General features: G+C 38.6%; 1 long non-coding RNA gene and 2 gene segments (V, D, J or C); 2 read left to right on the top strand and 1 right to left on the bottom strand.

Annotated features, from left to right (window-relative positions):
* The window catches only part of LOC140333476 (uncharacterized), a 21,527-nt gene extending 6,997 nt beyond the window's left edge, over positions 1–14,530 (bottom strand). The window contains exon 1 of the long non-coding RNA XR_011921370.1: positions 14,430–14,530. This is a non-coding gene — a long non-coding RNA (uncharacterized lncRNA). The remainder of the gene's footprint in view (positions 1–14,429) is intronic.
* LOC140333456 (Ig gamma-2C chain C region-like) overlaps positions 1–24,302 on the top strand; it is a 186,021-nt gene that overhangs the window by 99,035 nt on the left and 62,684 nt on the right.
* LOC140333454 (Ig gamma-2C chain C region-like) overlaps positions 1–24,302 on the top strand; it is a 134,894-nt gene that overhangs the window by 99,629 nt on the left and 10,963 nt on the right.

Below are 24,302 nucleotides of genomic sequence, written 5' to 3'. Positions count from 1 at the left end.
TAAACTGAAAGCAGGCATTTGGTTGGTCCCCAAATCCGCAATTTGATGTGCGATGCCACATTTAGAGACAAACTCAACCCACTTGAACTTTGCTGCTTGGGATTCATTTGTGCTAGTTGCACAAAACTTTCTGGGCAACCAGCGAGCTGAAAACAACGCTGAACTCGTAAACAACATGCTTACAGCATACCATCAACTTGGCTTCCGAATGTCACTTAATAAACAAGGGGAGAGGTTTCACCAGGACATTTCTGTTATGGAAACAAGGCCAATGCAACCCCAACATGATGGACGACTACTGCTGTTTTCTGCAATGGCAGACAGCAGAGAGCCACAAACACAAAAGCAAGTGCCTGAAACACTTCTGAACTGTACATGTGTGTTGAACAAGGACTTGATTTTTTTGTAATTCTATATGTTGTTGCAACATAAAACGTAGTTTTTGTAATGTCAATGATAGTGTTGGTCGAATATCCCACTATTAGATTCGACAGCTATTTGATCGAATAGGGCGATATTGTTCGGGTGATCAAACATCCAATTCGAACACCATTAAATTCAATTGGGGGAAAATTCAGGTTAATTTTCGAGACTGTGTAGAACTGCAAGACAAATCAGGGGAGCGGAGCTGACAGCTCCGCTCCCCTGATTGCTTTTGCAGCCCTAGAGTAACTATAGTATGTGTTCTTGGATAGAGATTTTCTATCCAAGAACACAGGAGTGCCACAGGATCCCTGGTCACAAGAGGCTAGATGGGGACAAGTCTCCCCATTCATTCACCTCTAGTGCTCTGTGATTGGCTGGGGAAAGGAAAATCGCTTGAGCTGTCATCAGGGTTTACCTTTCCTCAGCCAATCACAGAGCACTGGAGGTGATGAATGGGGAGACTTGTCATCATTTAACCTCTAGTGCCCGGGGATCCCACACTGATAGAAGGATTTCCACGGATGTGCAGACCTGGGAATCATCCTATCATTGTGGGATAACCTGTAAAAAATAAAAGTTAGTTACACAGATCATGGCTAACAAATGTACTCAAGATAGCTCCTTTAGATTATTGCAAATAGTTGGATAATGCCACATCCCTTTCAATCTAACACTGCAAGACACTTTGTTTTGGCTGAGTCATTGGCCTAGGGACCTTTAAAGCATATAATATTTTGTTGAACATCCCAAACAATACATTTAGAAATAATCCAATGATTTAATAATTATAATTTATAAAACTTGGTTAAAAACATCACAAAAATCCAAAGGTTGGTACATATTAAATCCAGAGGTTAGTACATAATGCATAGGCTAATGATATATCGACAAGTTTCTCAGAACGCATCAGGAGTTCATTAGACTAATAAATACAGACATTTACATATTCATTATAACAACTCAGCATTATCTTTATTCAAATATTGTAATGACATGTAGAGCATTTACTGCTATCAATAGAGATGGCTTTTTTCTGGATAAATAAGTCACAGGATCCATCAATGCAGGTATCCTGTATCAGGTTGGTACAGGCTTCAGATTAAAATGAAAGAGGCTATTTACCTTTACCAGCTTGATTTGATTGCATTTTCACACCTTCGTGACAACCCAAACAAGTGAGGATTTTGAAACCCTTCATTACCACACCTTTATCTGTGAGTGTGCATCAGAAGCTATTTTTATTCCCATTTTGGATTTTAATATATATTGTCACCTATTAATGCAATCATTTCCAAACTAGTAATTTTCTATATTCATACATATTCATATATGTCAAGTGGACAATTTGTTTTAAAAGGGACTAGAGCACAAAGAGAGGGGGGCAATCAATATAGTCATATCTAATTAGCGCTACTGAATATACTATTTCATATCAATCAAAAAATCCTATGTGAAAACCCTCATGCTTAAGCCTAACATAGACTTAGTGACAGAATAATACTAAACAGTTAAACAATAGTCATGAAATTATCGTTTTATATTTTAGAAAAAAACAGTTGCTACGTATTATCCAGGATTCAATCTACAAAGTTCACCACAGTATAAATAATTAGTTCAATGGTCAGCCTATTTTCTATGTGCCTTGTAGATAACCCTTTATTCAAATATATTCCTTCCTATAGAAGCATGTCCTAAGTATGTAAAAACTGTACTAATATATACTAATTAGCATATAATAATATGTTATCACACAATAGTATGAATGTCAAAAAAATGTGCGATTTGCAATCTGATTTAAATTTCATTCTAATTTGGCTTTATAGAAATCAAATATTTGCAAAAAGGATTGTTGCCAAATATGTTATAATACATGTATCAAGGAACATTTGGTGTATTCACTTGTGTGTATCAAAATATATTTAAATGCATATAAATACATATGCATTTTCATTATTACTATGTTAACAGTTTCTGTTGTTCAGCAAATATTCAGCAATGTTTTGTCATTTTTTTCCACAAATATTGAGTACAAATGACTTCCACTACAAACTGTTACTTGAACCCCCTTGTTGCCTTTTTCCCATTCTCAAAGTCACGTTGTCACATATTGGTATTTGAATGTATTATGTACATATTTCTTTTATGAATACATTGTCATGGCTTTCTTTCTTTGTTTTTTTTTTTTTTATTTTATTAGTCTGACATTTGCACTCATGTTGATTTGCTGCCACACAACTCCTCTGTTCATTTGTAGTTATGTTATAGGTTTGTTGTGATTGTGCTGTGCTGCCTGATTTTAGCACTATTGTATACAAACACACTTCAACTTGCTGTCCAAACTGGTTGTCAATTAGCTGTCCAGCTGAGTTGTGTAATGTCCAGCTGATGGTAATGGAAGGAGGCCCAGGTTGCCAAGCACAACATCAAACCACAATGATGGCCAAGCTCACAAGCAGGGTCATGCACTCTTATAAAGATGTTCTGTTGTTGCTCAACTTAATTTTGCTCATTAACCTCCTGGGCGTTTCACTGATGTCTGGATTTCTGTACCAAAAGCGATAGACTGTTTTTCAAGAAGAATTTAGTTGGATTATCTAGTCGGCTGGCAAAAACAAGGTCTCGCCTGCCCAAACTCACAAGTAATAATCACCAGGTGGATCCTCAGGTTGGGCATTGTTACCGTTTAGGTAGGCCTCTATGTAAACAGTTGAAATCAGGTAACTCTTTCTGAACATGAAATTAATAGGTCATTTAAAAATATGTTTATTTCTTAACTAATATATATGTTTCAAACATTTAAATAGTCCAGACATTTTTACCTAGGGCTAACTGTAAGGTGTGTGCCATTTTAAAAAAATGATTTTTTAGGGAAACAGTAACTTTTAATGAAGCTCGCCAGTGTCATGCTCACAGAGATGCGCAGCTCGGAGCGAGCATTTCTGTTGATAAATGCTGGGTGAATACACCAGCGTATTCTTGACGACTGAAAAAGGTTGATAAATAGGTTTTTGGCATCTGATTTCAGATCGCGAATACACATGTGCGAGCGAGCTTCCGATTTTGCTTGATGAACCAGACTCCCCATCATTGAACCCCTGAAACTCAAGATTCTGGCTTACTAATACAGTTTTCCATATGGCAAAACATAATATCAGGTATTTGGGGATAGGGAGAGGAAGACTTCCCTCTTCCATCTATAGTCTAAATGATCTCCCTTTGTTTGCTAAAATTATTGATAAACTTAAGCACTGGGAAACTCTGTGTATCGTTTCTGGGCCATTGCCATTTATTAAAGATGATGTATTTTTCCAAACTGCTTTATCATCTGCAAACTATACCCTTAACTTTAAAACAAAAGGATGTTACATCATTAAACAAAGCCTTCTGGTGTTTCCTATGTGCAGGTAGGTGTGCTAGAATTGCAATAAGTAAGTATGCCTACCTGTTTCAGCAGGTGGGGTTACCTAACCTAATATAAGACTATATAATTTATCTTGTATCACAAGACATGTGTTAGATTGGATTGGAGACACCTCAATATATTCCAATACTGGGCTGGAGGTGGCTATGGTGTATCCATGGGAAATTCTTCACTGTAAAATTCCCTTTTTACCAAAAAAATCTTAGACAAAACATATTATTGAGGGATACAATATTAGCATGGAGAGAGGTTAGAAAGAAATTACAAATCCTTACTCATTTTTCTAAATACTTCCCTTTGTGTGGTAACCCTCAGTTTCTGCAAGGTACAACACATTTTTTGAATGATGGAAATGTTTGGGTTTGATTTATTTAGGGGACCTTTTTTCAGAGGATAAGACTCTTTTGAATCCTGGAGATTTTAGAAATAAATTTAATTTAACAGCAGCATTGACGCACCCACTCTACCTTAGGCAGGTTTATGCCTTTATTACAAAAAATATGCTAGAGAGATTGGGCGAGGCACTCGATGGTAATGATTATGATTCTTTATTGACATTGTCTTCTCTCAAAATTTCTGCAATATATTCCTTCCTACAACCAACATTTAATACACCTCTCTCTCATTCAAATGTTAAAAATGGCAAATTGAACTTCTAGATACAAATCTGATAGAACAAAATAGTACAAACCTATATATAGGTAACAGGAAGTATGGTAAACGAGGTGTGGAGAGAGATATAATTTATAATAACGCATAGAGCCTTCATGGTATTTCAATTGTCCCAAATACCATCTCAGGATCGCCAGAGGAGCTTCCAATGTCCCAAATGTGGGACATCTCCAGCCACTCTGATACATCGCTTGTGGTATTGCCCTAATATTTTACTCTTTTGGCAACAGGTGATTTTGTTTATACAGCAAGTATTGGATGTAAAATTGAATCTTACCCCATGCCTATTATTTTTTGGGTGTTGGGAGGAAAATAAAATAAATATTAGTATAAAAAGAGCTAAACCAGATTGAATAAACTCGTTTTTGTTAGCTGTAAGGAGGGTAATAATGAAACATTGGATACAACTCTCTAATCCTTCTGTTCATCAAGTGGTTATTTCTATGAAAATAATATTATATAGAGAGATGTTGGAAACTCAACAGAGGGATGACGTTTTTATATTTAAATTTTTACAAAAATGGTCTCTCTTTATAACTAAGGTGTTTGGGGTGTCAGAGAGGAAGGCCATCATTGAACACTTTAAATATTCATCTGGGTATATTATGAATGTTCAAAACAGATAGTTAGATAGATCGATAACACTGATTGTATTTTATAAACCAATTAAAACACTAAGATATGTTGTAAATTTGGAGAAGTGTGATGATCTTAATGATCAGTAATTTAATACTTGTGAGAACTGACAAAGTTTGGTTAATGTGAATCTTTAAAATTTAGGTTAATATTTTCTTTATTTTAAAGTGTTGTATGTTTAAATGTTTGTATGAGTAATATTTTAGTTGTTTTATTGTTGTTTGTATGAAAAATTTCAATAGAAAAATAGAAAAACAAATAAAATGGTCATGCATAAATTGTGCTAGTGATCTTCATCTATTCCCCCAGCTGCTAGATCCTCTAGCTCTTTTTGGTCTCAGGTACTGGCTACTCTGGCATCAACTCTTACTACTCTCTTTTTCTTCCCTTATAGGGGAAACCTGGAATTTCTACCTAGTTGTCAATCCACACATTTTCATTCCTGGCACACAGGGGGTATCACATCCATTAGAACCCCTACTCAACTGGACAACAACAGACACTCTCAATTTATGACACGGGCGCATACACTTCCAAACCCTCCATCCTAGCTTTTCCCCATCTTTCAGTCATTCCCTCCAAAGCCTATCACATGAATCTATCCGCCTCAAACAGCTGCATTAAATGTAACACCCCAGGGGTAGCTCTTTATCACAATCTCTGGGTTAGTCGGGACACTCAAAACTTTTAGAAATGAGTAGTTTACTATACTCACACCTACTTCCATTCCATGCACACCTAAATGGGCAGTGGTAAGACCCACTGGCAATGATGGAGTTTTGTACACTAAAGGTGCTAGACGATTGGCTCTAACATCTCGGCTCTTGGTAGGAAGACAATATTCCATTGTTGGATTCCACCCATGTCACCAGTTATGCATTTTTCCCTAACCAAACTGCAATTTCTTTTCCATGTGAACTGAATTAAGACCTTTCTACAAAAAGACTAGAGATTTATACAGAATGATATATAAATACATGATTATATACCGTATAATCTAGTACCAGAAAATCGAGTTAACATAAAATACAACCATATATTTCCTCCTATGCCTCCACTAGCCACAGATCCAACATATTTTCTGTTTTATTGAAGGTTTTACTTTTGATGTTAAAAAATTTCCTGTTACAAGCTTTTTTCCTATTTCACTATACATTTTAATAGCTTCTTATTTTAAAATGCCCAACAAATATAATGTTGTATAGTTGTACATTTTGTTCCAATATATAACATGTTTGAAATGTTTTCTAAGTTCAGTTTTATGAACCACAATAAATATATAGGTGTGTTTTGCCTATAGGTGTATATGATTTCAGAGGTGATTACAAAAGTTGAGTAGAGGCTAGATTTTTTTGTTTAAAGGAGGTTTTTGCATACAAATCAATTATAGATATAGCAAAAAGATATAACAGATAAACTCACGGTAAACTGCAAGAAAAACAATTTTACTCTAGAGTGGGTCTCTCCTTCAAATGGCACTCCTAAACTTAGCACTAAAGGGATACTGTCCTAGAGAACCTCACTTTTGGTTCCCTTCTCCTTTAGCCTTTCCCTATTGAAGCCAAATCCTTTACCAATGGGAACAAGGCTCATCCTCTCAGTGGTTCAATCTTCTAGCTCTGGTCAAGCCAGGCCACAGGGCAATGCTGCCCTTTCCTCCCCTAGCTTCTTCAATCATATTTGTTGAGGCCCCCCTTGTGACATTGGGGATAACATAATTACTGATCCCCCCTTTAAATATAAAAAAATTGTCTTGTCTGTTTTAAACAGACCTGGGTCAAAAATTTCCCCTTATCAAATATTTCTTGATCTGACAATCAGCATCCGTCCAGACTCTCTAGTTTACAACACCCATTGTAAAAGTTGGAGTTTCCTGTCTTCGGGTGTCATAAAACTCAGATAAGGCTAGTAGAGTGGCCTCTGATTGAACTCTATGAGCTGTATTCTGAAACTCATTTATTATTATTCTTTATTTTGCCAAAATACCATTCTGAATAAAGTAGTAGTAGGCTGATTTGTGGCTAGATCATTATGGTGAGCATTTTGAGACAAAAAACTATTCTCCTAGGCCTCAGGAAACCCTGAAAACCATATTTAGTCAGTTCTGGTGAACCATAAATCCCAGACATCCCTAGTTTGGTCTCTGTGAACTCCTTTTTTTGTGGTGATTAATAATCAGGTGGTTGGGAGTTCATAAAACCTGTACTTATGAAAAATTTAGTGATGGCTAGAACAAGGGCATTTTGGAAGTGTCCACAAGCATCATAATTCATGTGGACACAGCCTATCAGATAGCCCCCACCCCGCTATCATTGAATTGCCTTATTAGTCCCACCTCTATGGTTGGCATAGAAAAATCCATGTAAGCCTAGCTGAGGGAGATACTATCCTGTTGCTAGGAACAACGGCACTGACACTGATGGAGCACTGAAGGGAGCCCAGTGACTCTGACTCATAACTTGTACTTTATACAGCAATCTGGACCAGGGAAACCCAGCTCTACCTAGGCATTATTATAGCTTATAACAAATGTGCAAATAAAAGAGAATCTGGGTAGCAGTGACCATATTATGATTTCATGTAATGTAAGCTGTAAACAGGAAGCAAAAACAGGAAAGATAAAAACATTTAATTTTAAGAGAGAAAATTTTCCATCATTAAGGGCAGGTCTCTGCGACTTGGACTGGGAGAAAATATTGTTCTCAAAGAACGCAGAACAGAAATGGGAATATTTCAAGTCTGTTCTACAAAATAAATATAATAATAATATATAATAATAAAATATAATAAAATTAAAGCCTATGAGGCTCACAGCTGATGTTAAAAAAGCCATAAGGAACAAGAAAAGGGCATTCCAAAAATATAAAAATGAAGGATTATCTTCATCATTTGAAAACTAGAAAGAATATAACATAAAGGTGTAAAAAGGAGACAAAATATGCAAAACTTTAAAATGAACGACAGATTGCAAAGGAAGGTAAGTCAAACCCCCGAAATGTTTTAAATATAGCAAAAAGATCAGATCTGAGCATATAGGCCTTTTAAAAGATGTTTATGGGTTGGTAACTTGGGATAAAGAAAAGGCGGATTTACTAAACACTAAACACACTTTTGCTCTGTGTACACAAAGTAAAATGGCAGAGCTCAAGTCCGAATTTATAATAGCAAAGCCAGTACTTTAAACAGTTCACAAACGCTCAAATTTCATATGACTGAGAAAAAGTTGGGCAAAATTAAGGTTGACAAAGCACCAGCACCTGATGGATTACATCTATGTGTCCTCAAAGAGCTGTGCTAAGTTATTTTAAAGCCATTATTTCTAATTTTTAGAGACTCTTTATTCACCAGCATGGTACCAATAGATTGGCATAAGGCAAATGTGGTTCCTATCTTCAAAAAGGGAGCAAAGTCATTACCAGGTAACTACGGACCGGCTAGTTTAATGTCAATATTTGGAAAGGTCCTAGAGAGTTTGATAAAGAACAGGAATGAGTGAGAATGCCTCTGAGATTCTTGCGAACCGGTTTCGCGGACCCATCAGAAGATCAAGGAAATTACAAATCATTCATGAATGCAGCTGTAGAAATCCTCCTGCGTACGATCCCCTCATTTAACCTCCAGTGCCAGGGGATCGCGCACAGGAGGATTCCCACGGCTGCATTCATGAATGCAGCCATGGAACTCCACCTGCCTCCCAGGCACTTGAGGTTAAATGAGGGCTTGCCCTCATTTAACCTCTAGTGCATGGGGATCACACACAGGAGGAGTCCCGCAGCTCTGCTTATCAGTTAATGCAGCCATGGGAATCATCAAAGGATGATTCCCACAGCTGTATTCATTCATGATGAGCACAGCCGCAGGACTCCTGTGTTCTTAGAGAATCTCTATTCATGAACACATACTCCAGGGCTGCAGGAGCAATCAGGGGAGTGGAGCTGTCAGCTTCCCTGATTGCTCTTGCAGGTCCCAAAAAATTCAATCTCGACGACTGAAAATACACAGGCCGTTCTCGCTTACATGTTTGGTAAACGAGTACAGCCCGATTTGCCACAAGATCGAATTTTAAAATTTGGCTTGCTCATTCCTAATCAAGAACCACATAGAGGAGTTTCTGCTAGAAAATAATATTATAAGTAATAGTCAGCATGGCTTCAAGAAATACCGAAGTTGTCAAACAAATTTACTCTCTTTTTATTAGTAAGTAAGTAAACAGGTAGCCAGTGGAATAGCAGTTGATATAGTGTACTTGGACTTTGCTAAAGCATTTGACATAGTACCTCACAGATGGTTAATTTGCAAGTTAGGGTCAATAGGCATAGGAGAGTAGTGATCTACTGCATCCAGAGAGTAGTGATTATTACTGATTCATACTCTGGATGGTCTAAGGTTTTTAGTTTGTGAACTTCTTTCTCAACATATTCAAATCATTTTAAAAAGGCACCAAATATTAGCACAGGCCCAAATAGTAATGCACCAGGGTAGTGATAGGCTGGGTTGGGTCTCTACCCTGCAGTGAAAGATAGTCGAAAATTACTTCCTAAGAAAAGATTCTAGAACTGTTCAGCCTTTACTAAGACTAAGACCTCTCAAACTTTAAAGGCACCTTGTTATTATAATAGGGAGCTACATATACTGCGGCTTTAGAAAGTATTTGGGCCCCCTTCTATTTTATCATTTTTGTAATGTTACAGCCTTATGCTACAACTGTTTAAATTATTTTCCTCATCAATAAACACTCACTATCCCAAAAAAAAAATTTAGACAATTTTGTAAACCTATTATTAAGAAAAAAAACAAAATATCACATTTACATAAGTATTCAGACCCCAGCCCTGGATTGGAGGATTTTCTGCCATTCTTCTTTGCTCTCAAGTACTGTGGGGTTAGATGGGGACCATCGACGGACAGCCATTTTCAGGTATCTCCAGAGATCGTTGATAGGGATTTTGGTTTCATCATGTGTATCGCTTTTGTCTAGCCACTTTATCATCTAAGAGTAGGAGTGGCTATTGGGTTCTTGGCCACCTCTCTAACTAAGGCCCTTCTGCTTCGATTGCTTAGTTTGATAGGTCGACCTGGTCTTGGAAAAATCCTGGTTGTGCCAAACTTCTTCCACTTGAGAATTATGGAGCCCATTGAGCTCCTGGAAACCTTAAGTACAGCAGAATTTTTTTTAGTCTTTCCAAGATCTGTGTTATGCAACAATCCTGTTTCTGAGCTTTGTAGACAGTTCCTTTGACCCTATGGCATAGTTTTGCTCTTATATGCATTGTCAGCTATAAGGTCTTTTATAGAGAGGTGTGTGCCTTTTCAAATCATTTCAAATCAATTTAATTTACCACAGGTGGATTCCAAAGTGTAGGAACATCTCAACAGGGATCAAGAGGAATGGAAGGCACCCAAGCTAAATCTCAAGTGTTGTTGCAAAAGGTCTGAATTATTATGTAAATTAGATTTTTCAGTTTTTTATTTAAAAAAAAATACAAAACTCTCTAAAATTCTGTTTCTTTGTCATTTGGGCTACTGAGTGTTTATTAATGAGAAAAATCATTTAAATAGTTGTAGCGTCAGGCTGAAACAGAAAAAAGTTGATAAAAGTGAATGGGGTCTGAATACTTTCTGAAGCCACTGCATATGTTCAATTCCAGTCAATTTAACTCTTAGGACCTTGTTTTAAACGTGAGAGCAAATCCAGTGTCTTAGTTGCATATGCCAAATGGACTTTATCTAGTGCTTGATGTTTTTCATGGATTACATCCCAGCAATAGATGCTCAATTTAAAGGGGATAACTAATAATATTACATTACAACTCCCTCATTTGAAATGGTAAGAATGCCAAATTGAATGCCATTCCAAAATCTGATAATATGACAGTAACAAGAGTTTATTCTAGATTGACATAAATAGGTTGAGAGCCAAGAAAATGTAAGTATTTATTGGCTGGCATTAAAACATAATTGTACCCTAGAGCAAGCAGTTTCTACTGAAAAAAGAAGTAACTCCTGCATAACCCTCTTTGGCACTTTTGACAAACAGTCTTTTTTGAGATTTTACATCTCTTGTTATTCACAATTATTCATATATATAAACAAAATAATATAGTGGTCTATACCATTATAAATTACATGGGATATGAGACTATTAGACTAAACATAGTAATCTACTGATAGGCTTCCTCAGGGGAAATATGGATGTATTAAAAAAAAGCACTTTAGGGGGAATATTCATTTTGGCAATTAGATACAGGTAGCCCCCGGGTTACATGCGAGATAGGGACTTTAGGTTTGTTCTTATGTTGAATCTGTATGTAAGTCGAAACATGTACTGTATTTTAATAAATGCAATTAGGACAGATATTTGTCTCAACATATTATTAGGTAGAATGGTGTCAGTTACTATATAAAATCCTCATTGTGAGTTAATCACAAACAAAGCAAAAAAAAACTTGCTTTAGACATTCATTAACTTCAGAGTTTGTCTTGGTCATTAAAGAGATACAAAATGTTGCAGAAGAGCTCAGTCCTTAAGATTACCCACAACCTCAGTGTTTAGAAAAAAGATGTCTCAGCAAATCGTGCAAACCGCCTCCCTTATCATGCCTCGTCATGTCGAATGTCCTTAACTCGGGGACTACCTGTTTTCGATTTCAGAGCTGTCAAAGCATAAGGTTAAAGTAAGCTGAGTAAGGTGAGTCCTAGGTGGGGGTAACATTTATGCCTTAGTAAAAAAGGTGCTGTGCTGTTTAGGTGAAGTGAATATTCTGTTCAAGGAGCGACAGGACCAAGTCAGCTAATGATAGCTTAAGGGCCTCAGATTTTTCTTTGCTAAAAGCTAGGCCAGAGATCATCTAGAAATATATGGAGAGTATGATAGGAAGGAAAATAGTAAACTGGATTAAGGTAAGACATAAATTATCTGCAAAAATGCTAAGTTTATAGGAATTACCCAACTGTTCTATGTCATATATGTTTAGATTTGCTCTGTTAAATCGAGGGTGTTTTAAGGCGATAACTTTCCCTGTATTTTAAGGAGATTACAAACCATAAATAAAACCTACCTGGTCTTTATGTATAAGAGTTCAAACTGTTATTCAATCTAATTGCTCAAATTTGTGTCAGTATTTTTACATCTATATTAGATATTAGTCTGTAGATGTAAATATCTAATTAATCTTTTTAGGTAAATTATTCTATAATCTTTGGGTCAAAAAAAAATAGCGTGTTGAAAGTTAAAGTAATTTTGTGTTACTTGGTAATAAAAATAGACAATCACACCTTATTTATGCTATTACTTAACAAAAAAACCAACACACCCAAAAACATATCCTTATATGGATCCCTTTGTCTGAATTAAAAAAAAATGCCCATAGTGGACTAACATTTTTTTTTTTTTTTTAAATTAAAATATAAACATGGACTGTTTGGACAGAAGAAGAAGCTTAGTGTTTCTCACATAGGCCATGGTAAAGGGAGGATGGGTGGAGGACAGACCCAAACTGGTGGGATGAATGATCATAGGTATTAGGAAAATTGACTTTGAAAGGAGTAGCTGATCAATAGACAGTCGTGGTGCTGTAATTCTGGTGACAAAGTGGGGGGAAAGGTTGGATTTCAATAAGGATGGGTGAATGAAAGATCAGGGTAACAAATAGAGGTGAAGGGCAGTTGTTGGAGGTGGAAAAGGTGTAGGTTTTTGGAGGAAACTCCCACATTCCTGCAGGTTATTCACCAATAGTTCCTTGGGGCCTGCTCTGGGGACATGGGAATCTTTTAGGTACAAATCTTAAGGACTTTTCCATTTTTCTTCAGCAAGGTAACTGTAATAAATGTGTCAAAATATACATAAATAAAAGTAATTTGATTTCTACTATTAGGGTTTTTTAATTTTCATGTTAAATAAATTGTAATTGTTTTTATAGTATAAAAAATGTAGTGTATGCATTCTTTCCAGAGCCGGGTTGTTATAGCTGAAAGGTGTTAAGATGCTTGACCAGCAGGTAGTGACAAAGGCACCACTTACTGTAGGTACCTTAATAAGTTAGAAAACTTCTATTTGGAAACCCCTTAGCAGTGAAACATAAACAAAAGCCAGTTTAATAAAAGAGGTTCCCATCATCTAAAGGTATATTGGAACACTTCTATAGTCAAATATATATTATAAAAAAAATGAAAAGAATCCAAACAATGTACCATAATGCTATACAACAGGAGTGCCCAACCTACAGCCTGTGGGCCACATCTGGCCTGCAGAACTGCGAAATCTGTCCCTCTCTTTATTTCTGTTCAGTGTCTTGCAGGATACGGGGCGCTGGCACAACAATACCGATGCACTGTCCCCCGCAAGAAAACAAGCATTTTAAAGATGAAACACATGGTCCTGACTTTCCCAGCTGGCTTTTTTAGCTGACAGCTTAAGGGGGCAAGGAGGAAGGCAGCGGGGCTTCTGTAACGCCATCTTCCTCATTGCCTCCCTTCAGCTGTCAGTGAAGAAAACCATGGACTAGAATGCAAGGAAGGTGGGAAGGAAGGCGGTGTTACAGAAGCCTCACTGTCTTCCTCTCCACCTTTCTTGCTAAAGAACAGGAATCAGAGCTCTGCTTCCATATGGGGACAGGTCAGTGAGGCACAGTACTATGTGTCTCAAATGTAATGCTTGTTGTCCTGCAGGGGACAGGGCACCGGCACCGCCACAACAATATTGGTGCTCTGTCCCCCACAAGACAACAAGCATTACAAAGATGAGATACATAGAACTAGGCCTCACTGACCAGCTCTGATCCTGTTCTTGAGCACAGGATCGCATTCCAAGTCCACAGCTGTTAGGAGGCGCTCTTTGGACCTACAATACCAGGTGATGCCCCATCCCAGGAGGCCGCGCTTGGACTTTTTTTCTCCGGCGGCTGTGCTTGCAGTAGCAGAGGTGTTTTAGGATTAGTACTCTGCGGGTTGCAGCATTCTTGTCTCCCTCTATATGTGTTTTCCTCTTGGCATCCTCTGCACTGAGACTGCACAGCTAAGGGGAATTCGGAGTTGTGCTGCACTGATTAGTTGAGTGGTTCCTGTGTAATCCCATGCTGTCATTGGCTGCTCTTTGCTTCCAGTCTTCTGTGCCTGTTGTACCGTTAGTTGGGCTAATCTGGGCTGGAGAAAAATGTGTGTTACCCATTACTGACTTTTGCCTGTTCCCTTACATTCCATTGAACTCTGCCTACTCCCTTGTACCTTGCTTGATGGTCTGATACCCGGTTTGACTTTGGCTCAAGTTTTGGATTACCTGATATTCTTGTATTCACAAAAATCCAGATCTCAGACGTTACGATACAGACGTTCCCACTTTGCAAAGTTTCCAGGTACTCCGGTTTTCTCCAACATTAACCTAACATGCGGTGAGGTTATTGGCTTCCCCCTAAAAGAAAAATAAAATGACCTTAGACTGTAATAAAGGCATATGACTCAGGTAGGGACATTAGGTTGTGAGTCTCTTTAAGAAACAGCTAGTGACTATAGACTTTTAAAGCGCTGCATAATATGTTAGCACTATATAAATATTGTGTAGTATTAATAATAATATTAATAATATTAGTAATAATAAAATCTCACTTCTTATTGAATTCTAATTTGTTCAGGCAGCAGTGTGATTCATTTGCTAAAGAAAAACAGTGAAATGCTATTGTAATTGGTAGGTAGTAAACTTCTGTGGTTTACTACATGTGTGAACCTAGAATACCTAGAATAGAATCTATTTTATTGATACAGAAAAAGCTTTTGATAATGTCAATATTCATTGTTTGTTTACAGTACCTGTACATGAGGCTAATAGGATCTCAATGCAGGCAACTTTCTAACTGGAAGTTCCCATGGCTAGAAAAAAAAAATCTCTATTTCAGAGGATTCCCTGACCAATTGAATTACATGGCACCACTCGAGAAATATTCAGGATGCTTTTATCCTTTATGAAATATTTCAACATATAATGTGTTATTTCTACAACCCCATATACTTTCATTATATAGATAAAACTATAAAAATTATCTATTTATATTCTATACCCTATAGGGTTCAACGCCAGCCAAATGCTATTCAATTACTGCTATTAAATTTCTTCCCGTAGGAGAAAGGAGTAGGGTGGAAACTACTAACCCTTAGGTATCATCAAAAGGTAATATATTATGCCTAACCCTGAAAAAGGTATAGGAAAAGGCAAAGAAAACTGGTGTTTGAAGGCAAACTAATTGTGAAGTATTTATAGGTAAGTTATATTGTTAGTTATATAGCATACATAGGATACAAAGAATAAAATCAATGTTAAAAAGAATCAATTATATGGTCCCGTCTCCTCAGCGAGACTGAAAGGGGAGAATTAAGGGACTAGCACTCTAGATATAGTAAATCTCTGAACAGAAAAACTTTACAGTCAATTGAGGCATTGTGTGGCGTCCAGACGTGTTTCGCCTGTATTGGCTTCTTCAATATATAAGCATTCATAAAAACAATTTCTTAAAGGTGGTTACCAAAATAAAAAACAATACCACAAAAATATTACTGGTAACCACCTTTAAGAATTTTTTTATGAATGTTTATATACATGTAATTTTCATTTATAATTACTATGCTCACAAGCCAACAAGCTCCCCAGCTTCCTTTGTCTTTATTTTCCTATAACTTCTTCCCATACTTTGGTAATCTACTTTACCCAAGTAAATAATATTTTTAAATTTTTTTTGCTCTTATTTTAGACTACATATACTTAACCAATCTTCTCTGTGCATATATATATTAGGTCCATCTAATCCACTTTTTAAATCAACTTTTATTTATTTTTTCAATAACTTACGAGACCATGTTACACATCATCTGTGAATACTTCATACTATAATTTGATTTATTCTTGTTCTACCTATAAATAGAACTCTAAAATGTCGTATTTTTGAATTATGATGTCATATATTTGTTACAAATATATACATACATTGATTAAAATTTGTGTAATTTGTGATTTACAGGGACCATACAGTCAGCTGTCAGCTCCGCTCCCCTGATTGATCTTGCAGCCCTTTACCAGTTGTATGTGTCCTTGGATAGAGTCCTGTGTTCCTAGATAGAGAAACTCTATCCAGGAACACATACTACAGGGCGGCAACAGCAATCAGGGGAGCAGAGAGAAACTCTACCAAGGAATAGGGGGAGCACTAGAGGTTTTGAGTGGGAGACTTGTCCCCATTTAACCTCTAGTGCCAGTGATCGCACACTGTTCTCAATGATTGCGGCCGCGGCTGCATTAATTGAGAAGATCCCCGGAACTAGATTCCTGTCAGGAGTCCTGTGTTCCTGAATAGAAAAACTCTATACAGGAATTGATTGGCTAAGGAAAGCTTCCCTCAGCCAATTACAGAGCACTGGAGGTGAAGAATGGGGAGACTTGGCCTCATTTAACCTCTAGTGCCCAGTGATCCCACCCTGACAGGAGGATTCCCACGGCTGCACATTGTGGGATAACCTGTAAAATAATAAAAGTTATTTACACAAATCACACACAGGCAATAAATTACTTTAACAATCATTTTTTTTTACACATTTCTTTTTACACACAAATTTTTTACACACAAAGTGTTTTTCTGTTGGGTCTATCCGAATCTGAACAGCCATATTCTGGTCGAATATAAGGACAACCCGAGTTCAAACAGCAACACTAGTGTCCACTTCCAAAGTGAGGAATAGAGATGGGTCAATATGCTTTAGAATAGGCGTAGAATACAGATTTCAACCAGTCAAAAGCTGACTGGTCCTTGGACATCCAAGAAAAGGGGATAAATGTGTGTAAAAAATTTTTGTGAGCCATGTCAAGATGAAACGATGGCTAAAAAAGCCCTTGATGAATTTACGGTAGAAATTGGCACAACCTAAAAATTATTGAATTCCCTTTTGGTTGGTAGGGGCTGGCCAGTTTAACACAACAGATATTTTTCAGGATCCATGGCAATCCTCTGTGTGGTTATGACTAGCCTAAAAATTGGATAGTGTCTTTCTCAAATTCACATTTTTCAGGCTTGACATACAACCTGTGGGTTTAGAGCCAGCCCAGATCCTTCCTGACATGAACACTTGCTCCTCTAAAGATGATGATAAGATTAAGATATCGCCAGGATAGACCATGTTACGGGTGTTATAGATTGCCTCCCCCTGGCAGGAGACACAGGATTGCCTGAAGCGTGGAATCCGAATGACCCCGAGGTCTTCACCAGCCCAAATTGCAAGAAGTGATGGGCCAGTGACCCTAGTGGCAACCGGGATAATTTGCTGCAAGGGGGGTCACCAGGCTGAAGCCCCCAGGCTGTCCCCACCAGGGGGTGACAGGGATCGGAAGACTTCTGCTTGGGAATGGTGATGAGGCCATAAAATAGAGAGTCAAGGTAGATTGACTGGCGGAGGTTAGGGCTGGCGGCAGGCAAAGCGAGGTCAGGTAACAGGCTGAGGTCTTGACAGGCAGCAGACAAAACAGAGTCAGGTAACAGGCTGAGGTCAAACACAGAAAATCCAAAGAGATGACTAGCTGGCAGAGAGGCAGGAAGTACACTGAGGATCCAGCAAACTGAGTCTGGAACCGGAGAGGTTTAAAAAGGCCCAACAGCCAATGGCAGGACAAGACTTACCAATCTGTTGATTGGCTTCAGCACCTACTCCAGAATCCTCTTCAGTTGTGCACAGCCTCGTTTTCTGTGCAGGGTATGCCTAGAATGGTGGAAGATTCACAGGTACAGGGATTCAGGTGATGCTGCACAATTCTGAGCAGATGATCTGTGGGCAGAGAGGTAACATTACCCCTCCCCTTTAAGGGGCAGCCTCTGGATGCCCTTAAGACTGGGTTTTTCAGGATGCGCCCGATGGAATGCTGATACCGATGGACATCCCTGGATGGAACCCAAGAGTTCTCCTCTGGCTCAAAACCTTTCCACTTGACAAGGTACTGTATGTGGCCAGCTCGTCTTCTGAAGTCCATAATAGCCTCAACCTCAAATTCTTCATCCCCTGCGACTTCTCCCTTCGAATAGGAGAAGGAGGAGCAGGGGTCCTACTACCAAATCGATTCTTCAAGCCCAGCTTCAAGCAGGAAAAATAAAAGACAGGGTGTATCTTCAGAAATTCTAGTAATTACAGCCTAACTCCTACAGGGTTGAGGATGTCCTTATTCAGAAAGGGTCCCACAAACTTAGGACTCAACTTCTTGGATGGACAACATAGCTTTAAATTCTCAAAAGAAAGCCAGAGCAGGTCGCCAATCTTAAAATCCAGAAATTCTACTTTTCTTGTCTGCAATTAGTTAGGTACTAGATTGAGTCTGGGTCAGGAACAAATGCATAATCTTCAGACTGCCGCAGATAAAGGTCAATCAGTCTTGAACTTCAGGTACCATGGCTTGAGCAGGACAGTTGGGAATGGATGCAGGATGGAAACAATAGTTGGCAAAGAATTGCAACTGAGCAGTAGTGGAATGAATAGCATTATTGTAAGCAAATTGACCCAAAGGAAGGAGGGAGGAACAGTCATTCTGGGATGCTAAAGAGAAGCATCTAAGGCATTTTTCAAGACTCTGGTTTGTCCTTTTACTCTGACCGTGGTATCCTGACGGTGGAATCCTGAGCAATTGTTGACAGAGCTCTCGCCAAAATATGGAAGTAAATTGGACGGTTCAGACACAATTTCATCAGGGACTCCATGGAGTCAAACGATCTCCCACAAAAAAGCCTCAGCAGTTGAGACTGTGGAAGTACTTTTAGGACAGGATGATACAATGGATTTACAATCCTTTGGCATAACTGGCCACTAGAAAGATCATTTTAGCATGCTGAAATGTCCAGCCAATGGGGAGTCATGGCAGGATCCGAGGACTGACAACCAGGGACCCTTTGGGACAGAGATCCTGTCCTGATAAGTCAGGTCACTGTTCCATTGTAGATCAGGGATGGCACTGGTTTGCTCTGCCCTGGTAGGCAGCCTAATTTGTTCCAAAATGTCTGGTTGAACCATCAGGAAATTCTTTGTAGAAAACATTGTGTCAAGAACAGTAGGGACTATGTCTTCAGGATACATGCGGGTCAAGACATCCAATTTGGTGTTCTTAGATCCTGGACGAAAAGTTATATGAAAGTCAAATCTTGACAAGAAAAGTAGCCAGCAAGTCTGGGTCGAAGGCATTTGGCTGTTCTCAGGTACTCACGGTTCTTATGGTCTGTACGAACCAGGACTGGGTGAGTGGCCCATTCCAGCAGGTAGCCATTCCTTGAATAATTCCGCCATTCTGCCTAAAATTCATGGTCACCGATATCATAATTTTTTTCTGCAGGACTTAGGTTTCCTGAAAAGAAGTAGACAGGGTGCAGTTCTTCTGACCAGAAAAAGGTAACCTGGGAGCTTGTGAGTTTTGGAGAGACAATGCCCCTGATTCATCAATAAAATCCGCGCTCGCTGGAAGCGGGCCGCAAGCTTTTTCAGTTGCTGAATAGCGCGATTGCGTACGATTTCAGATCGCGAATACGAATGCGCGAGCGATAATCCGATTCTACTTGATGAATCAGGGGCAATGGCGGAGAATTTCTTGATAAATTTCCTGTAGAAAGTGGCGAAAAAATCGAAAACTTTTTCAGGATTCGTGGAAATCCCTTCAGTAGTGATAATCAGACCAAGTAACTGGATAGTGTACTTTTCAAACTCACATTTCTCGGGTTAAGCATAAAGTCTGTAAATACGGAGCCGCCCAAGCACCTTTTTATTGTGGGCCCGTTTTTCAAGGAAGATGAGACGATCAGGTTGTCATCAAACTATGAAAACATCAAGGAAATCCCAGAAAATGTAATTCACAAAATGTTGGAAGGTAGCAGGGGCATTGCAAAGTTCAAAACGCATCACACATATTCAAAATGGCCAAAGCGGGCACAAAATGCCGTCTTCCATTTGTCTCCCTCTCGGATTCTCACAAGGTTGAAAGCTCAATGCAAATCCAATATAGTAAATACTTTGGCTACTTTTAACTGCTGGATGACTTCTGGAATCAATGGTATATGATTCTTAACAGTGATATGATTGAGGTCTTTGTAATCAATGCAAGGCTGCCGGATATGGTCCTTTTTCTCAACAAAGAATATTCTCGTGCCAGCAAATGATGTGGAAGGGGCGGATAAATCCTTTGTTAAGATTATCTTCAAGGGTGTTAAGCTCTGGCTCGGACAATGGGTAAATGCACTCAAAAGGAATCTTGGCACCTGGTAAAAGCTGGTAAAAGGGCAATTATAAATACGATAAGGAGGAAGTGAATCAGCTCCCTTCTTGTAAAATACACCCAGGTAGTCATTATACATGAGTGGGATCCAATCCTTCTTTTCAACATCCACACATAACGGACAGGCAAAACTGATGACAGTAATTTGGGAGAAACGTAACTTGACCCATGGACCAATTAAATTGTGGATTGTATAATTGTATGCGCATGATGATAGGGAATAACAAAGAGGGGATGATGCAGAATCTTAAAAATTCTTGATGGTCAAGAAAAATATGGTAATTGTTCGAATTGGATAGGATTCCTGAGTGACCAGCCTGGAACTGATGGTGGAAAAATCACAGCTACAGGGACAAAGGTGATGCTGCAGCATACTGTGCAGATGATCTGCGGGTGGAGTGGTAACAATAAGACTATGACTGATAAGTAGCTGGGGCATTAGAGAGGCCAGAGGGCATGACCACATATTCAAAGTAGCCTAAAATGAATGTGAAATGCCATCTTCCATTTATCCCCTTCCTAGATTCCTATCAAACTGTATGTCTCGCATACCGGTAGATCTAATTTAGTGAAGTCCTTAGATGACCTCAGCCTTTGCAGAAGTTCAGGTATGAAAGGAAGTTTATAACATTTCTTGTTTGTGACCTGAGATGCCAGTAGTCCACACACAGATGATGGGTTGCATCTTTTTTTTTCCATATTCCCTCTGTATGCAGGTAAATATACCTGCCAGGGACATGAAAGGCCAGATGAACCCCTTTTCCAGATCTATATCATTGTATTCCTGGAATTGCAAGCTTAGGTTCAGAGAGGGTAAATAAGGCCAAAAGGAATTTTTGCCCCGGGAAGTGTTCAATCAGTCATGTGGTGAGGAGGTAGTGTGTCAGCCCTCTTCTATGAAAGATGTCTAAGTAGGTTTGGTAAGCATTGTCTTCAGCATGTGCCCTTTCTTCTGCTTTCAAACAAAGTTGATGATTAGGTTAGGAAGACAGAACTGTTGACACTAATCAGAGGGAATCGGTGGACCAATTAATACATAATATCAAAACAATAACAATTCCAATGGTCAGGTAAATGGTAGTAAGAAGAGGGAAAATTTCTAGCGTCACCATCCCAGATTTGGTTTTAGACCCATTGGAAAGTTGCAAGAATAAAAGCTGTATTTTACTGTGAAAAAGGATGTGGAGATGTTGGCCCTGAGTTCTCTAAGGCTGGGGAGAATACACTTTCATCAGTGAAGCTGGGTTATACAGAAAACCTGAAATGGATTTCCTAAAAGTCATTCGCTATTTGTTAGCATATGTTTTCTATTCTGGACCAGAAGTGTTCAAGGCAAACCTGTCAAATCGATTTCATTGTATGTTGTATTTGTGACCTTCTTAAGCCAATTTGTATACCCTGTGCCACAAGAAAATATTGGGCCACATGTTGAATTAAGTTACTTTGTATAACTGTATGATAATTAATACAGTTCTCTCTTTTTGTGCTAAAAACCCTGCTTTTCTTTCTTTCCTAATACTTTTTGACAGCTCCTCAATAGACAACTAGCTCCAGTCTCATGGGCTCTGGAGCATCGCTGGTGACCAGTGGCAGAGTGGGCATGGATGGAGGCCGTGGTACCATCTTTTGTATGTTCTTCTGCAAACGTTCTAGGTTGCAATGGAAAATATAGTTGACAGGTATTGCGAAATTACTGAAACTGACAATGATCATTTTGGAAAATGGCCAGGAAGTAGTACTGGTGCTGCTGACAAAAAAGGCCCTAAGAACTCTGGAGCACATGGGGACTTCACAATAGGGCATAAGGCTTGAAGATGGCCTTCAAACTGAAAGTATCATCACTAGACCTCCTGTATTACGATATTAAACTGCTTTATCTATTTGCATATTTCCTTGAGTGGACCACTTTCTCCTAAATCCGAAATTTCTGGCTGTGACTTTCTGTTAGAATCACCTTACTGGTATGTATTGCAGGAACCCTTGGGACATGTAATCTAAGTAATACTTGGTATTCACATGGGCACCGCGCCAGTTGGACCAGTAATCCTAGTGACTACTGGACTGATTGCTGCGAGTAGCCACCAAGTTGTGGTCCCCAGAACCACCTCACCAAAGGACAGAACAGCGATGGTAGGCTTCAGTGTAGAGACAGACAGTGGGTCAGTTGTGACCACAAAACACACCTCAGGAAAAGGGGTGTCAGTATTCAGGTGGATGCTCAAGCTCAAGCAGCAGACAATGCCATGCCAGTGGTAAGGCAGGGGGACAGTGCAGGTGGTAGACATCCAGCATCGGTAATCATGTAGAAGGTCAGGCCAAGGTACAGGCTAGAAACATGCTACAGAGAGCATGCTACGCAGAAGTCACAACACCAGCCACCACTACTGCTGATGTGGCATCACCTTTATACTGCAGTCTCTTTCCCACATCCAGAACATCTCTAGGCTCTGCTACTTTCACCATTGCATCTCCAAAATACGCTCCTACCTGTCCCCAGAGACCACCAAACTCTTTGTAGATGCTCATTTCATCTCTCATCTGATCTACTGTGACATCCACTTTTCTGACATCCCACTAACCCGACTCTCTCATATGCAATCTATCATTAATTCTGCAGCTAGACCTATCTATCTTCCCCATCAATTCTCACTTTTTAAATGTCTACACTGGCCTCTATATCACCTCAGAAAAAAATCAAGTTACTGTGCTTTGCTCTACAACTCACATTTCATACCTTATACACAAATACACCCCTAGCTGTCCTCCCTGCTACTACATGGCTTGCTTCTTACTTTCTGTACATTTAAAAGAGCCTCTAAAACCCACTTTTTAAAATTCAACTTCCTGTCTTCTTCTGTATCTTAACCCTAACTACTTAGCCCGCATATCCCTTCATCTGTTGTGTACTACTGTTCTCCACCCCTTAGATTGTCAGCTTTTTTAAACAGGGTCCTCTCCTCCTCCTATGGCGTTTTTTGTACCTGTTTATTATTTTCAACTCCTATTTAATGTACAGTGTTGTGTAATACGTGGGTGCTTTATACATAAAGTAGATTAATATTAATGCCAAATACAATTCCTATGGGTGTCTATAAGCCATATTTAAAGAAAACAGGAGTAGGTGCATCTATGTCTAGGTGGGGGTAGGGGAGGAAAAATTTAGGTTTAAATAGGAAGGCCTACAATCTAGGCTTGATAGTAAATATATTATTCTGGTATAAAAGTATCTGTGTGATAACAAGTCATGTATTGGTTGCATTACTTGCCAGTTTTATAAGAGTTGTCTCAATAATGTTTCAATAACCTGACATTAACATTCCAATCATTCACAGAACTCCAGCTGTGCAGGCAGCTACCAATATGCAAAATAAGCGGCTTTCAATTTTTACAGACGACATGATTCATTTTGAAGGTTAAAATTAGTTTGTGTATTTATGAAGAAAAAAAGTGATATTTGAAAAAAAAATAGCAGGAAGTGACACTTAAAACGAGTTTAATGTTCTCGTTTTAGCTGGAAGGTTCATCCTGCACGTGAGCTCAACCACTGTGGACGAATCTCTGCTTGACATAAAGTGCAGCACCATGATGGTAAACTTTGAAAAAATAATACTTGGCTTGATGATAATATTTTAATACCTCCTATCTTCATATCAGTCAATCATACCATTGTAAAGCAATTAGAGGTGGTAAGGTGGATCAATCGTTGTCTGCAAAATGTAATTTTCTCAAATCTAAAAGTCATACAGGTGTTTTAAACTATTGTTTGTTTAAAATTTAGACTGAGGAAAGCAAATAAAAAACAATTTCCCAGGAAAGCATACAAAGATAAGAATATTGTGAGACTTTGCTATGATTTTGATAACAAAGTATAGG

The sequence above is a fragment of the Pyxicephalus adspersus genome, chromosome 6 (assembly GCF_032062135.1).
Source record: "Pyxicephalus adspersus chromosome 6, UCB_Pads_2.0, whole genome shotgun sequence".
Lineage (NCBI taxonomy): Eukaryota > Metazoa > Chordata > Amphibia > Anura > Pyxicephalidae > Pyxicephalus > Pyxicephalus adspersus.
Note: the sequence above shows the minus strand (reverse complement) of the source record. Positions and strands in the feature narration are given on the sequence as shown.